Source organism: Colletes latitarsis, chromosome 5, assembly GCF_051014445.1.
Source record: "Colletes latitarsis isolate SP2378_abdomen chromosome 5, iyColLati1, whole genome shotgun sequence".
NCBI lineage: Eukaryota > Metazoa > Arthropoda > Insecta > Hymenoptera > Colletidae > Colletes > Colletes latitarsis.
In genome coordinates this window covers 31,719,546-31,737,804 of record NC_135138.1, presented here as the reverse complement: position 1 = coordinate 31,737,804, position 18,259 = coordinate 31,719,546, and the positions used below count along the sequence as shown (strand labels likewise).

General features: G+C 41.5%; 1 protein-coding gene across 5 annotated transcripts in view; it reads left to right on the top strand.

Annotated features, from left to right (window-relative positions):
* Nucleotides 1-18,259, top strand: part of Nlg-4 (neuroligin 4) — a 425,248-nt gene that overhangs the window by 1,166 nt on the left and 405,823 nt on the right. The gene's annotated exons all lie outside the window — the stretch shown is intronic.

Below are 18,259 nucleotides of genomic sequence, written 5' to 3'. Positions count from 1 at the left end.
ACGAACGATTTTATGCGAAAACGGTCTACGTTAGATTCTATTACATTCCTCAACTCAAAGCTGCTATATTACTTCTCTGTACATCGAATAAGATCAGAAAATACAATATGCTTGCAACAAATTCTTGCTATAACATTAGCAGAAATACATTTTCTTCGTTATTCGAGTTATATCGGTAGGTGCAGTTCACGAAATCTTTTAAAATATATTCTATCGTGAATTCTGAGATTTTAGCGTTATTTTAGTGGTGGATTTAGTTGCACGTGATTAGTACATTCGTGTTCGCGAATGATACAAGTGTATTTATTATTAATAAATAACAGAGCATCCAAGAATTATTGTTTCCGATCCAATATAAATTCTTTTTGCCATTTTGCATTTCGATCACCCATTGATGTCTATCCTGGATTATCCCAAAGTAAATATCGAGTCTACGCCCCGGCCATTATTTATTGCGATATTATGCAGTATTTTAATGCCGGAAAAAACGCGAGCTTTCATAAATTTGATGTAAAATGTATCGACTCGGTGGTAGCTAGTCCTTATAGGCAGCCTGGGGGAGGGGGGTGGGTGGCTGCACGTGACATTGTATTAACCCAGGGTTCCATCAATAATTTGCATAAACCGGCGGCGAAATTTACGTGTACGCGGCTAGGCGATGTTCTGCGCGAACTTAAAAGTGGATTACAAGTTACGATGGACCGATTTATACGGCCATTACAACGCTGTAAGGTCTTAATTACATACGGGGTACTTTTCAATGTAAACAGTTTCGCTCGTTACGTTCGTCTGTTCTGCCGAATGTTCGCACGAAAAAAGAAGGGAACCGGAATAATTCGTTACAAATCGACGTGAGATGGAACTCCAACCCGATTTTGAGATCCACAGCGAAGCGATACGCGTGCTCGTAGCGGAAATAATTGATATCCTCCACTTGTTTTTCAGTCGACGTCGAATTCGCTCGAATGTCTTTGTGAGAGCAAAATTTTTACATTTATTCGTTAATCAGCTTTCATTCGCATTTCGTTGGCAGATTCGCTCGTAATTTAAAACGTGTTAGCGGATTTTTTAACACCCAATATCCGAATTAACGAAACAGCGCACGAAAATTTGATTCTCTTGCTTTTGGTGATACTTTGTAAACTCTTTGCATTTGTATCGAATATCCACATGATTTTATTCGATAAATTGAACGAAATTAATGACGTAAATTCATGAAGAATATTATTGCACAAGAAAACTCGTGACGTTACTTAATATTTTGAATTGAGAGTATCCGATATCTAAATATTCCATTACCTTTAAATTCTCTCGACTTGTGTATTTTCGAGTAACCGTTGTAATTGTAGTTGTATTATTTTCTTATTGCGAGAATGCCAGAATTTAGACAGTGTGTGTCTGGTTTCCCTTCTACCCAGGAAGTCTTGTCCTGGGATTTGTGGATGTTTAAGCCTGCAAAACAATAGACGAACTTGCCTCCATCGTCGCGATCCCAGCACGTGATGTTGTGTGCAGCTGTCCAAGAATTCCAGTAGTCACAGTAGTCTGCAAGCAAGAAATCCGAATCTCGAGTCGAGTGGGTTTTCGAAGCACTCGCTCGCGTAATTTCTACCCTACAACAGTTTTTATAAATTTTATTCGTCGTGCTTTTCGTGGAAATCGACTGAGGGGAATTGTGGGCGTGCCACGAAATGCTTGAAAGTTTCAAAATTGTTCGCCGGAAACGCGATTAATGAACAAGTTGAAGCACTCTTTGCAAATTATAGACTTCTATAATATGAAATCGTTCGATGTTTTGGAATCCCTTCGTAGTTTTCTACTTCTTGAGTGTCTTTCAGTTCTTTTTTTGCGACTCATCATCTTTCAAAATTACTGCCCGAGCTTTTGCTTCTCTTGATAGGAAGTTTCTTATCTGTTTGAAATTTGCTGCACGAGAGACTCAGCTCGGAACACGAAATTGGTACGGATTCGATACAACTTTTCCGACTGAAAACTCACTTAGACATTCGTTCGATCAGTGTAAGTAATGGATAGATCGAAATGCAAATAACATCAAGAGTTACTATCGAAAAACTGGAGTAAGTTTCGTTCGTGTAGGCCTTATCTTGAAGGCCTGTAAATTCGTGTTGTGTATTGAATTCGAGTACAAATTTTATTGCAGTTTTGTGATATATCTCAAATTAATATTTGGGCTTTAAAAGTTTATCAGAAGAAAATGTATTTTAATTGTTTGAAGTATTGCCGAATATATTTATGTTGTACGGTAGTTGAGAAGCTTAAGAATTTCCAAGATTCGGGTTGAGTTTCAATTGGACGATGAATGTATCTAGATTTTCTATCGGAAAGTCCATACAATATTCTTTTCCCAGCAGAATGCTTATCGTACGGAAATCCCGGAAAGGTTGATCACCTCCAGACGCAGGACAAATGTTAAAGATCTTTCGAATTTACTGTACAAAACGTTCTGTTCGCTACGAAATGTATATAGATTTTCGATACGCGTCTCCTTATTTGAACTTTTATTCACATACTCGATTCGGGAATAGGTTATACGAATACATTGTCGATATCGACAAATTTCTCCATGATTTTCCATTTTAGAAATGTGAATGTGAAGAAACAAATAAAAAATAAATAATAACATTCTTTTAAGCGAGGCTTTGTTGTCAGGACAATTAAATTTACAAATTTATCGAATATGCATACGATTTTGCTAGTACGTCTGACCATTACTCGCTCTTTCTACTTGCACTGACGTTCAAGCCGTACCCCATTGAAAATAGAGCCTCAAATGAAAAAATTTTATTCTTTATTTTCGATTTGTTTTTTCGTGTAAAATCTGAGAAAAAGTCAAGAATTTCCTGTCAAACTTTCTATATTATAGAAGCTACTTAAAATTTATATAGATTCGATCCACGTTCCTCCACTTAAAAATTTTCAAACGCAGACGTTTGTATTGCAAATTGAGTTGTATCGAACATCTACCACCGGCAGAGAAAACCACTGGGTACGTCAAGTTGCTCGAAAACCGAGGACAAACATCCGTGCGACCTGTGAGGGAATATTCCCGGCGGCGTATTTCAGTCGCTGGTTCTCGCGCTATGAAAACTAGATATTGATACGGACGCAATATCATCCGCAGTTCAGGCTGCCTGTATTTAAGCAAAAGGCTAAGTCTCGCGTTAGCGAACGGGGTATCGGGGCAAACAAAAGGGGCGGTAGAATGAATATTGGCGTAGTGGCGGGTAGGGTGAAGTTGCCTCAACTGTGATTATATCGCGGGGAAGCAATCCTGCTCGCGGATGAAGTCGAAGAGGCCCGACTTGGGCAAAGAAAGACGGATAGGAACTCAAAGAGAGTCTTTCTCCTTTCTGTGTCTAGTCCCTCGCTCCGGAGACGCGTGTACACCAACAAATCCACGGACCCGAGTTACCCGGGTCATCTGTGTGTTAGTCGGAATGCATTTCATCAAAACTTGCGGCTTTTGAATCGTCTCATCCGCGTTCCCTATTCAAATCCTTCCGCGAACGACAGAGCCTCGATCCGTGCTTGGATCCCCCGCGACGAACCGCCACCGACAGATTTTGAGAATTCGATTTGCTGCTCGCAATCGAGAACGGTTGAACTGATTCTTTGAATTGATCGCGCCGTGTCGTTCGGCGTACGTTTATTTGGAAGTTGATCAAGTTATGAACTACCCGGCGCCGGCTTTGAAACGCGAACCAGACGCGCGTTTCGAGCAATTAACGTTTGGACGCACGGGATATTATGTTTAGAGGAGTCGATAGAGTTCGCTGGCAAAGTTCGTTGTGAAATTTAGATGGGCTTCAGGTTGGAAGTACAAGTTGAGGCTACAGAGCACGGAATGTTGAATGCTGCTCGAAACGCGATCGAGCATTATTATTCTTACCGAATGCAATTAAAATGGCCCGTAAGTGGATCGATTAGTGTCCATGGAAGCTGAAAGTTTGGGAAACTTGTGTGCTCGGCGACCAGTATGATCGACAGTCGGAATACTCATACATTAGATTGCTGTATTAAGTGTTTGAAAATTCGAGGACAAATGACTGTTCGATAATAGAATGCTAGCTACAATGATCTACGGTCACGATGTTTGATTTATACAGGATGAACTACTGAATATTAACGCCTCAATTTCCTGTTAATGCAAATCCTGTGTACAAAATATTTTCGTATAAATGTTACACTGTATCGTTATTATCAATATCAAATTATACTGGGTGATTCTAGTAACTGGATCAGGCTATGTTCTAAGTAAAGATAAATTCGTACAGCAAATTCGCCATGACACGATTTCTAATTATATCAGTGCACTTGAAAAGTACGATTAGACTTTATTTCTAATGAAATCATCCGGTAAAAAGTATCAAGAAACATGTAAGAATGTGTGCATATGTAATATCAAAAATGGAACAAAATATCTCCTGAAGTATAAAGTACTCAAAGACATAACTTTGTGCAAGTAAATCATTTTGAAAGTTTGTGTTAGTTAGAAGGGGGAAAAAATTGAATTATATAAAGTTTCCTCAACTATTTGTTTCTCTTTTCGCTTAGAACAGATCCGCCCCAGTTAATACAGTAATCGAACTGCTTCGCAATTAACGAGTTCCTCAATTAGACCACCGATCGCTGTAACAGTCTGTTAACTTATTATTCTTGGAAACGAGTATTCCATGGGTTTGTTTTATTTATTATTCGCGCATCGTCAGTCAGCAGGAAACTCTAACACCTTAAATCGAGAAACCGTTCGAACCACGCTGTACGCTCATTCTCGACGTTTGCCACGATCGAAGTAAGAACGTCCTCCATCCACGCTTTCTCAGACATGGAAGTCTCCCTTTTCGCCGGCTGTTTTCAAAGGTTTAACGTACACCCCGGAATATTGCGGCACTTTTACTCGTCGGGTTCGAGGCATAGTCATTCGAAGCACGTAATCCATGTTCTGCAATGTGCCGCGGCAGATAAATCAGCCGTTCTCCATACACAGGGAAGGAAGAAATTGCGTTCAATCGTCGGAATCGTTGGTCCATTGGCTTCCGAAGCGTTTACGTCGATTAAACCGCGATTCGAGCTCGCTTGCCTCGAACGTAAACAAGTACCATGAACGTTTATCAGGGTTATTCGATTAAATTCATCAAACGGGAGTAGATACAGCTTCCCCTTTCAGCCTTCTAGCCTCGTATACAATGTAAACGGGGCGAACTGTTTACTCTTTTAAAAGTATCGTTTTTAATCGGAAATATCTGCGATTGCGGGAAATATCCTCTTTGACCAAATTCAATGCGAGCCAATACATAGCTAGGAAAAGGGAAATTCAGCTTTTTACACTTTGCGACTACCGAGCCAATCAGAACGGATAATCATAGGCTCGTTTTGTATACGCGTCGTTTAATCTGTAACATTTGTATGAACGAACGCAGAAATTTGTTACGCGTAAGATAAAATACCGCAATGTTTGAGCAATGTGAGCTATTTTCAAGCGGATAATCTAACGCGTTGACTGCAAGACAAATTCATGAAATTTTCTACGAGATAAACATTTTTAGACAATTGAATATTAATTTAAAATTTGTCATAGTTCATTTTCCTTAATATCTTGCCTTAAGAATAATATTTTCAACTCCCGAGCGAGTCTGTTGAATTATCGGTGCCTGGGATATTATTCAGATTTGAACATCGAACGAAAGATGTTAGTTGAAATATTAATCAAGAGGGTTCAACGTCTACGGAGGTCTGTAAAGGAAGCAGAGAAACCAAGAACGGTAAACTTACCGGTTTCTTGTGCAGGGTATATAGAAAGGCGGAGAGTGAGTTCGCAAAACCCAGCACGTTTCGCCTGGAAAATTTGGGAAACGTCTCTGGATTCAGTCGAGCCACGAGCTCGCCACAGATGCGCGAGGTTAAATGGTCCATCTGGCTCCGAGGAGGTCTCCGCGAGACGACCGTTGATTTATAGAAAAAGTTTGTGGCACACTTGAAAGCTTATTTGGTGGTGCGCTTCGAAAACTGTACGCGGACTTCCGTCGCGGTCGAGAAGAATGATCCACTCTCCTCGTGGAAAGTTTGCCATCGAGAGAAGGGGTCAGGACCTATCGCGAACTTCGACGACTCTCTCGTAAATGCTACGCGAAAGATTTTCGAACTGCGACGGAAAAGCGACGAGTGCATAGCAATTTTCTACGGCGAGCTACGCGCGATCATCTTGTATCACAAAAGATTTAATGAATTTTCCTTTTCTTACGTCCTTCGAACAGCTCGCTACAAATTATACTACTCGTTGGTAAATTGAACGTTTCTATCCCTTACAACCTAGTAAAACGTGAAAGACGATGTTTAAATTAAATAAATTGTTAAAAGACAATGTTTTTTCCCTCACTTGTTGTCCTTTTCGGCGGTAAAAGATAAAGGCCACTTCGAGGCTCAATGATATTTGCTTGGTGTCGAACTTCGAGTTTCGAAAGATGAAAATGCCAATTCCAGAGCGATGTTCATTTTAAAAATCATTACTGTAGCCGGGATGTGCGCGCGAACACCGAGCATGGAAGCTGGCCAAACACGGAATGCGCGAGATGACGCGACGCATCGTCTCCTTGCTCTTCCGCTGTCACCGAATGAAAAATGCTTCCTTTCACGGTCGAATATTTCTATCGCCGAAAGTTCTGGCGATTCCTGGCTGATCCAAGTGTACACTCTGTTGCCTTACAGCGATCAATCGTAAACCGTCGAATGAAAATCACGCGGATGTTGGAACCGATTTGTGCAAGCTATTATCTTGCGATCGTCGAAGCTGTTGAATATTTCGGGGTGAATTATTCGGTATGACGTGGGTTGAGTGTTTGCGTGCGACGTGCCAAGATTTATTGAAAACTCGACATTTATTTCTGCGTAAACTGACAGAGCTAGAAAAGTTGCTAGGAAATTTTTCTTAGCTACATTTGTTTTGTCTCCGGGGAACAAATTTCCAGAAGTTGGATTTTCCTTTCCAAACTAGATACAATTAACAAATGCTGACTAGAAAAATACGTGATCGTACGTTGAGAAAAATATATCGCCTAATTGATGACCCAAAACACAAAAATGGTTACGTGCTAGAAGTGTATGTTTCACCGTAGATAGTTCAATCAACTGACCCAGATCCCATCGTCCATATATTGGAGGAACCAGAGAATAGTGTTAGAAACACAAAATATTACAGGAAAAATTGAGAACTCCTCCCGTGACCCAATACTTTTCCACGCGTCGATATTCGATAAAAACAAATATTTATCGTTTCATTTTTGTCAGAATTTTACTCCCCATTCTTCGTGTTTTCAAGAATTTCTTTCACGATTTCCTGTTCGAAAGTTGCTACGTAAAAATACTACGATACTCTTGAACGTTTCTGTAAGTTCTATTATGGCTCGTTGTTAAGTTACAGCCATTTCACTGAAATTTACGTTTGAAGCACAAGGTTTCGTTGTTGCGTGATCGCGCGTTGTGACCTGTTGCAACGAATAAATATGCCATTTTGAAAATTCCGTGTTTCCCGGAAAGTTGGTTTCTCGTAACCGTTATTTCACGTCGAACCGTGGCAATATTTCGCGTTCTCAGTTTATTGTGCCGGTCTGTTCGCGAAGAGACACAGACGGTGTCGCTTTTCCGCAGCGGACGATATCGGCCAATTTAGTTTGTTCCCTTCTCCTTGTGAACGGCAGAAGCAATCATTGTTCGCGGCGTAACTCGATTCCTTTTGCGTCCACGGCGACGATTGGCTTCTGCTCGAAATAGAGTCCACGCGGCCCCTTAATATCCCCGAGTGTTGGGATCTTGGGATCAGATCAATAGAGTCGAGCCGTTTCTACGGCCACCAGCATCCGATATTCTGGCAAAAACGGCACAATAGGCGATCAGGCTTAACTGGATTCTTCTGCTTGATGGGAACTCCACGGTGGTTGAGTTATACCGGTCACCGATATCGGTAAATCTTGACCTTCCGAACGTGCCAGAGATCGGGCGACACCTTTTCTTGCTGCATTATTCTCTGCATCTTTTGCAGTCAACTTTATTCGCCTCAAAAAACTCTGAAAATACATTAACATTTTGACTGCTGCGTCATCCATATATGAAGAACTTTTAACCGTGGAACTAAAACAATCCTCAAGTTGAAATGTTAAAGAAAATAAATTTGTACAGGCTTCGTAAATTATCTGAAATCAAAGTTTTGCTCTCGTAAACAGTTTTGGGATTTTAGACTGGCAGTCAACGTGTTAATAAGAAAATAAACGATGAGATCTATAGAGAATTATTATTCTTATTTGAAAAGAAAATGTACTTTTCTTTTAATAAACAGCAGCAATGAAAAATCAAATGAAAAAATATCAGCTTGTTGGGAAAAATGACTCACGTCGTTCGATAGTGTATTAATAATCGTAAAATGTAGACTTTTGCCACTGATCTTGATATTTTTACAGTCACAACAATACACACAAGTCACGCTGTTATTTTTGAGGGTACGTTTGCGAGTATATCAGGAGTTTACTACGCCTTCAAGGAACTTTAAATTCGCGTATCCATAATTTATCGACGCTTTGCGCGATAATACACATACGGAGACCGAGCACCGCGTTCCCTTTAAGTGAAAGTAACTTCGTCACATCAAATAATCACGACGAAGCTTCCGGGACTAGGAGGGCGGCAGGGAGGAGAGGGTAAACGGTACGTGGAGTACGTGAGGCCGACGTGAAAGATCACTAGGAACGATTTCGAATGCCTTTGATATGGAGTCGACGGAATTGGTCTCTCGGGCGGCATCGATCGGGCAGGCTCCTTTCGCTTTTGGCAAGTGATCCGAGAAGTAAATTGCCTTAAGTGGGCGATAAAGCTGCCTCTCTGAGCGACGGAGAGACTGAGACACGGCTGTTGCATAGAGGGTGCACGTAGACACTGATGCGTCGTTGGAATCCGTCGCATGGGGCACTAGTATACTCTAGCAGCGAACAAATTAAAAATATAATACGTCGATATTAAGGGAAAACTTGAATCTGACCAAAGAACGGCATTCGTGTGTAGAAAATTAACTGAGAACGATGATTGTAACACGAGGTATCAATTACTTTCTGAGCAAACAAAGTGACTCTACTCTCGTGTGATCTCCCATAAATAGTCGACTAAAGACACAAAAGTAATGGAAAAAGTTCATGAAAAGTGTATTCTACTTGACCATGTTTCTCAGCTGCATTCATTTTCGTACTTTGATAATTTTTAATCACAAACTGAGCCGGTGTAATTGATTTTATTGGACCATTTTGTATATAACATTCAATAATTTCTTACTTGTCAGGTTTCACAATCACTTATATATTAAAATCGATTATTTTTCGTAGCCATTCCTTGTACGAACAAATTTAAAGAAAATTAAATAGTACACGTGACTGTACATATAGTAGATGTCGCGGTTAGTCTTATATATACGCGTCTATCGATATATTTACACGTCTGAATTTCTTTTCCCCGCCCACGTCGCTTTTGTTCGCGTTTCTCTCGCTCTGGCCGCGAAATATCTGCTGCATATGTGTACGTAGTAATGTCCAGGAGGTGCTCGACATATCTGCGTGACGTCTCGAGGGCGATGATGTTCTATCAGGGCATTAGCAACGGTCTCAGGATACTCCGGTGATTTTCGAGAGCATCTAGGAAATGTCCTCGATGCTATCTTCCGCGGTGTTCTGGCGTCGATGGGTCCTGATGGCCTGCTCGCGAACGCGTTAGTCATTGATATTTATGCAGCGAAAGGCTGTCCAGGATCAGAAAATGATCACTATTACCAAACCATTCCTCTCAAAGCTGTACTTAAAATCGGATATAAAGGTGATTAAAAAGGAAGTCCAGAATCTGAGTATAACGCGTCCTAGTTTCCAGTATGTTTAGCCATACAGAGTGTCCAAAGTGCTCACACTCTTAGCGATTCAGGGTAACCAGTCGAACGTTCGAGGATATTCAATTTTCGAATCGAAGTTTCTATCGGGTTCCCGATTTCTCCGCTGAAAGATCAACGAAGAACGCAGTTACACTTTCGTTGGGAACCGTTACTCTTCAGACCAATTCTCGGCGACCTAATGCATCAATCCCCCAAGCCGCTCTCGTACAATGCTCTGTACCGGGAGGGGCAAAGAAAACTCAGCGACGCGATAGGAATTTCTTTCAAGCGGCGCGTCGTCGCGTCATCGCGCAATTTTTCCGTCCTTTGTCGCGACCCTGTGTAGCGGGGATTCCCGCGACAAAAGCAGTAAATCCAGCGTCTATCCGCCGCACGGAACTGACCTGTGCCCCGCGAACACGTACACATAGGACGTCGCTTTTGGAACGGTCTCCGGGAGCGGTGCATTTTCGTACAATACGTCCATCCTCGTCTCGAGACGAAGGAAAGAGGTGGGAAACACCGGCGGCGCAGTTCCTCCCCCGAACCCCCCTCGTGCGATGGCTGTGCTGCGGCCAGGCCTTTGTGAACTCGCCCCAAAGTTCGCGGTAACGTGCCCGCGAACAAATTTCGCCCGGCAAAAGGAAGACGAATTACGCCCCCGCGGGAGTAACTCACGGCCCCTGGTTCTTAGGATGTAAATCGGTGTTCGAGGCGGGCTACCAAACTGTCGTGGACCACTAAACGAGTGTATATCGGCGATAATCGACAGAAACGTGGTTTCAATCTTCAAAATTCGATCATTACATAAATTTCTATAAATCTTATATTACAATTTATGCACAATCGTGATAAATTACAGGGTGTTCTTGCACTTGTGATAGAAACGAGATAGCGTTCTTTCACGTTACAAAATAAGTGAAAAATGTGGGATAACATTTGGTTGCACAATGCTTCGTTTTCGAGATAAAGTTGCGTCGAATACAATTTGCTTGGCGCGTCTGACCATTACTCGCTATTTCTACTTGCGTCGATGTCCAAGTCATTGAACTCGAATTTCTCGGGAACAGAATTTCGTACGAGAGAAATTTATTACACGCTTTCGATGTATTCTTTCATGTAGAATCGATCCTTTTAGTAAAATTTATTTTGTCGAAAGTTCATCGTCATTACAATACTTTTTATATGCTCCACAAAGTAAAAAGAAGTCTGAAAAATAACTTTGTCATATTCGATTCTCGTCTTGCATCAATTACTTTTTAAAAATGTTTGTCTGATACGGATTACCGATATTGGCCATTGTTTGCCATCCCCTGGACATTCACGAGACGAATGATGGGGTGATTACGAGACGAGATCATAAAGGCAGAGTGGTCGGCGCTAAGAAAGGCAAACTCATTTTCCCTGTTATTTCCTCATGCATATTCGGTGGTCTAAGCGGAGGAATAGGTGCCGCGATGGAGATTATGCAAAAATATTCGCGTGTCGGCCATGCAGCCACGTTAATCTCGCGTGTAGAACGCAGCGGAACACTCGAGGGAGCTTCGTCTCCTAGACGAGTTCACTCCGTTATACGTGCCGCGCGTTCGGCAACGGCAAACGATGTACGTAGCATCCTCCGATCTGTATTCAATTAGCGCTAATCCCATTGGCGAATAAACGGCGAGGCGTCAGTGTACAGCGTGCCGCATTAAAAGCCAAGCACGTGCTCCGGCGATGGAGCTCAGAAAGGGTCGAACGAGGGTTGGGAATGACGTAAAAATCGGAAAAAACAATTTACTTCCCTTAGAAATAAGCTACGCTTCGTTACAACATCCTGGGATAGTCGTTAACAAATTTAGAAATGTTAGGGGAACACGAAAAAATAACAAAAAATTAAATACTCTAATTCTAGATTAAAGCATTCGAAAGATCAATTATTTTACTTTAATATCAGTCTTATTAGTTTTGTTTTTTTTATTCGTTGCAAGTACGTACAATATTGTACATTAATCCTACGTAACTTAATTTTTTTACATTTTTGGTTAATATCACGTTTCAGTATTTTGTGATAGAGCCCTTTCTATAAAAGAACCTGAACAAAAATTAACAGGAATATCTTAATAAAAATACGAAGGGTATTGTAACGATATTCGAGCTTTCCAAAAAAAAAAGTAGATGTCAACAGATTTCGAGAGACATTTTTATTCGACTTGGGGGCGTATTCTTAAGCAAAAACATGTTACGTTCACGCTCGAAGGGTCCAACGGGAAACTGGAATCAGAGTTGAGATGTACAGCGGTGCTCCGGTAATATCGTCGAGATAATTCCCTTATCAGCATTCTACATGAAACGTCACGACAGATCGACTTCTGTTGCAGTTAACCTCGTTCCCTCCCGGCAAATACACGTCCCTTGCCAGAGATGGGATTTTACTGTCTTTGAGAGAAGCGTTATAATAGTTGAATAGAGTTCTCACTTGGTCGTAAGCGTCTCAAACGTATACACATATCCACACGTGCATATGCAAATGGAAGTGATAGTATCGTATGTGACCTAATAATAATTGCATTGCTAATCTGTCGTCTGTTTCGTTTGTTTGCGAAACCAAATGCAACATATCTATTCTTTTTCGTGGTCATTTCTTGTACGAACAAACGCAAACAAAATTGAATAGTGTACGTTTGAAATATTATTTGGAATTAAATCGTACGTCGAGGGATTAAGAATTATTACTGTAGGGATTAAATATCAATGAAACATTGCGAACTTCTATCGGTAGAATCGAGTACGGTGTAGGTAGTGGAACATTATTAATAGACTCTTGCATTATACTTTATGTTTAGAATTTGCTCGGTAATCGATACACGTTGCTAGAAATCAATATTGTTACAGCACAGGCCACCTAAGCGTGAAATGGAGGATTGAATAAGCTGTTAGGTATTGAATAACGGGATCCAATTTAAATATTTACATTTATAATTCCATTTGGCAGGGGTAGTATACAAATATTGTCACACTCGATAGAACAAATTTTCTATTTATATTTGCTTAATAATATGAGTTTAATGGTTCTTTTACGGAATACTGAGGTACAGTACGCGAGTAATAAAGAGGGTTGAACGAATCATTAAATGCAAAGGAATAACGAAAATGTTTTTTACTATTTCGATTACAAGGGGTTAATTTTCCTCGAAATAGCTGCTTAGCTTTATGCAGAATTTCTCGAACCACAATATCATAAACCCACTCGACGCTTCAGATCTTGGTTAAACGCAGTTAAAAACTTTTTTTGCGTGAATTTCCACAAAACGAATGATAAGAGCGCACGCCCTCGTGTTTTTCATACGCTCTCATCCACCGGGCAGATTGAAAAGGCAATTCACCTGAACGGCTAGGGAACGACCAGTCGGTTTTCAGTTTTCTGAACCCGAAAACGCATATAATGAACCGTGAAACGAGGGGCAAATAATCTTACCACAAACGAGGAGCGGCCGGACGTTACGCGTTCCTGGCGGTGGCGGCCCCGTTTAAATTTAAATCATCAAGTTTCCGACGCTAAAATCGGCGTCGACCATAATGCCAAAATACGCGGTTCGTCCTCGCCGCGATAAACTTCGGTACGTGAAATCGAACCTCGAAACAGTCATGTCGAAAATTATTCCTGTATCAGCGAAAGATTTCGCGACTTGACCATTTAAATCGTTTTGCACGTTTCCTTAAATCACAATTAATATAATTCAATTCTTAAGGGGGTAGTTGTCCGAGGATTCTACCATTTCTTTATCACGCTTTCTTTTGTACAAAAAAATTTCTATTAGGCACACGGAAGAAATACCAATGATAAAAGGAAGTATCAGATTTACAGTTGTTAAATAAAGTAAAGTGTGGAAGAAGGATTGCCACCATACAGAAGTGTTAAGAAGAAAAAAACGTGTATCCTTTTGGCCGACTAGTATAGAATTATCCCCTTGATGAAAGTTGCTCGTAACGTAACCTTGAATCCTCCCTGTTTACTTTTTAAGCACAAAGATGTTTGCTTATCGACGTTGTAACTCGAGGTGATCACGGGTGCATGAAAGCGTGATGCTTGGGTGGTCGATCTCGAAAGGAATTCAACACCCGTCGCAGGCTCAGCATTCACATGAAAGTCACCCAAGGCCTGTGCGCGCGCTTCGCTTCAAATTTAGTAGCCCGTGCAGAGAAGTCTCTGTAATTAGCTGGCTTGCTTTTTCCTCGTCCTCCTCCTCCTCCGTTTACCCGCGGCCTGAAAAACCTTCACAAGCCGATGTGTAAACGACATTAGGAGAGCACACAGGCTCAATTTCGTCGATAGCCGTGCCCGGTCGAACGCTCGTTTGATGCAGCCTTTACGGAAGAGCGGCTCTGCGGTCGACTGCACGTCGGCCAAGTCTGTGGGGCTCAGCTCATTGAGATATTTGCGCCGTCCCGTCTAGCCGTCGAAATCGTCGGGAGAGTTCGCGTTCTGGATGTACCTTAACTCGCCAAAGCAACGATTAGTTGGGTATAAGTTCAGTCTCGTTCGCGAAAACTTCCCTAACGTTTGCGTAACACCCAGAACGTAATCCTCCTCGCAAGGGTACGATAACTCCTGTTGACCATTATTGGGGAAACAGTGTCTTAAAACTCTGACAACTTTGATAAATTTCGTATCGAAATCGAAAAAAGTCTGTTCCGTTGCTAATGTTCGCTACTTTCGGTATTGTTCGCGAAGTCATCCCCATCGATCCGTGGAACTGCAAGTCTAGTTCATACATAAGATTAATCGCACTCCTTCGAGATCGTGAGAAGCAAAATTAAAAAATAAAGAAGAAGAAATACGTAGCGCCCAAATGTTGAACTCAGGAAAGAGATTCGAAGCAATCAGAAATGCGATATAAAAGAATTTATTGGCGATAGGCTGATAGTAGTTAGGATTCGATGAATTTTGAATAACAAATACAACGATAGAAATTCAACCCTATCGTTTATTAAACATGCAACTAAAGGCACCAAAAGATTTATTTACCGATCTTGATTCTTTTATAAATGAATTTGCAGTTTGGTCCTCGTTGTGGAGTGTCTCGAAATGCCTGCAGCGTCGTTTAAAGTCACGCTTTCCGCGAAATTTCATCGCTGAACAATTACGGTAGACGCAACAGCGCCTTGGACAGATTGTTTCCGGATCACGGGGCCAACGAGGCGTAGTCTCGATGCGCGACGCGGCCAGGCAGCGATTGTTTACCGCGGAACCGTAAAGTTTAAACTCGAAAGCGGGTAAAAGTGGGAAACATTGGTTTGAGAAGTTCGCGCGGAACGGTTTGCAGCACTTGTACCGGATCCTCGACGCGGTAGCTCACTCCGATTTACGCGACTGGCGTGCCATTGGGATCACGGGATGAGGTCGAATCCTAACGCCTCGACCCTGAGCTTAACCTTACGTAACAATCCCACCGGCGTGCGACGATAAATCTCCGGCCGGGCATTAGTGGTCCCATGTCCCGGTAGCTTGCCGCGTACACCCGCGCTGCTGGTCGTTTCCGGCCGGTTGCTCAATAGCTTTACGAGTTCATATTTCCACGTCGTTCTGGGATTAAAGTCCAGGAAGCCTGAGCCCCGTGAAATTACGGCGCAAGTTTCCGTTATGCGTGTTACGTACCCATAACCGGCCGCCCAAACCGCAGACATTTTTCGAAACTCACCTGGAATGGATAAGTGGTCCATTCCCGCGACAGATTTACAGTTATTCCTTTCGTTGCGTCACTGGCTCGAGATCGTACCGCGACACGATAAGAGAGATATAGGAAACTTTATTACTATCTAGCTCGAGTATATTTATACACGCTATCTCGGTTTTGGAGCTGTCGCAACCTGTGTGACATGTGAACAAAATTTAGTCGTTCTTAACTTCTTTCGAAATATATCTTAATACTTATATCGGTAATCAGAAGTCACGATTTTATATTAGAATACTACCCCGAAACCTGCTACGAGATTTTACAATAGGTTACAACTGTCTTTCAAAAATGGTAAACCAAAGGAAACATTCCATATAGTCTTTATTTTTTAAGAAATAAAGAATAATGGCTAAGGAATCACCTGTCCATGTTTGCAGCTCATTGAAATTTTTATTTGACTGAATCGGTAGTACTAAGTGAATTCACGATCAGGTATAGAAGGAAACAGGTTTTTTAAAAAAAGTTTGATGCAGCCCAGTAATAAAGAAAGTGATCACGGTTATCCATTTACGGTTGTTCGCGCGATGTAATAACGTTAGAAGTTCTAACTGAGACGTAATGTGTGTCCAGTTCTCGCTCGTTCTCCCTTGGGCGCTGGGGGGAAAAATGTATCGTCACTGAAAGCAACCCCTGGCCGAAGGGAAAAGTTTGAGAGATCCCAGGGTTGCGTCGTCCGTTTCCCTAGTCGCAGTTTATGTTCGTTTTGGGGAATCAGATTGCGTGCAATGAAAAGAGTTGTTCGGTCTCGGATTAACCACTCTTACAGAATGGGGCAGTTACTTGGAGTTGATGTCCTATAGTTCAAGATAAAGGTTAGGTCAGTCATAGAAAGTAAAAGAATCTCTTGGATCAACATCGTGAATTTAATAAATTGTAACTGTAATAAATAACTGCATTTATTAACCAATTCAAGGAAATTGCAAATTGCGTTTGCTAGCATCCTCAACATACTTTCTAATCGTACAGATTATCAAACCAAAATTGCATTTGTTTAATGCTCGTTTGGATAAATATAATTTGACGTTTGCCTATATTCGCGCAGAGTAATCGTTTCTCGTACGAAATAAATTTTCTATAGAGCGTGTCTGACCACCGCGTTACGATACTACTGCCCAACTTCGTATCTAATGTGTACAGATGAGAAGTTAGCCAGTTAGTCTGATTGGTTATGGTATAATCTCCTTCCTATAAATCCAGGTGGTTTCGCAGGAAGGAGATTATACTATAAATAATCAGACTCGATAGCCAACTTCTCTGTAAGCGAGCACGCGAGCAGAATCGATCGATGCAACGTTAAATAATATTCCATGGTTTAAAAACTGCACTACGTGTTCCATTCCACATTTTTCTAATACGATCACAATATTCCCAACTATGGACCACCACTTTATTTACATCAACTTTGTTCGTCTTTCGCGCGCTACATTATTAAAGTTACATTTTACTTTAATTTTCAAATAAGCCCTGTAATTAAGCAACAAATTCGTCACGGAACAGCGAGATTATTCCGTTCGTATCGCGACGTTGTCCTCTCGACTGCAACAAAAAGCTCTTTGGGCATCCAACTTTGTCGAGTGCAACACTTTGCACTTTAATTAAACGCCTCATGCGTACGCTGCTTACCGCTTTCCAGAATTTTCTGAAAAGCCAGATTCCCGTTAGCAACTACCTCGTTCTTCGTTTAATTCTCGTCCTTGGATACGAGCCGGTCCTGACGGTAGAGATCATTCGTGGCGAGTCACCAAAAGCCCGCCATCTAACCGTCGCGAGTGATTTATGTTTCTAATCGAATCGCAATTACGCCTGACGTGACCAGATATCCTCGACGGCCGAACCGCGCCACGTCCGCAGATCCCACCGCGACGAATTATGTTCCTTTCGGGTACTTTATCGCGAGATGAAACTGGCCTCCGATAGATACGATTCGCCGTTTTTTGCGCTCCTATGCGAAGCGTACGGGCGATTATACGCGCGTCTCGCAGCGATCGTACGCTTTCGTTATCCGGAAATTGCGATTCTTTAGCCCTGTGGGCTACACACGGCACTGTTTAATAAATCTAGCGGACACAACGCTCGTAATCTGACCGTCCGACGTGTAATCTGGCTTAACGTATGTGTCCACTTGAGTTTTTTTGCGTTTACGCCCCTTCTTTGTCTCTGTGCGTGCCCGATTCGAAGTCGCTTCGTTCTCCTTTTTCCGCCGGTCGCGGGCAAACGATTTAAATACAAGTATCTCGGATTATCAAACCTTCGCGAGCGCTTGATATTATTACCGAGTGTACAACAACCAATGACTATACAAATTTTGAAAGCATTATATTTTCATAGTGAAAGGATCACTTGGAGTTTTTCAAATAGGAAAGTGAACATTAAGGGTGTTACAACCATATTTTTTTCTTATTATATTGTAGGTGACGAAATCAAAAAGTCCACACGATATTTTTAGTGACAGTACTTGGCAATAGTGGAATATTCCTTTTTAAATTGAAATAAAGAATAATTTTCAAATAATTTTGAATATTTTCAGCAAGTGTTTCTCTCAAATAGTACGTGTCGTTATGAATCCAATTTTTGCAACGTCTCGAAAGGTGTTTATAAAAGGGGATTCGTTAGTTTTAGAATCAAT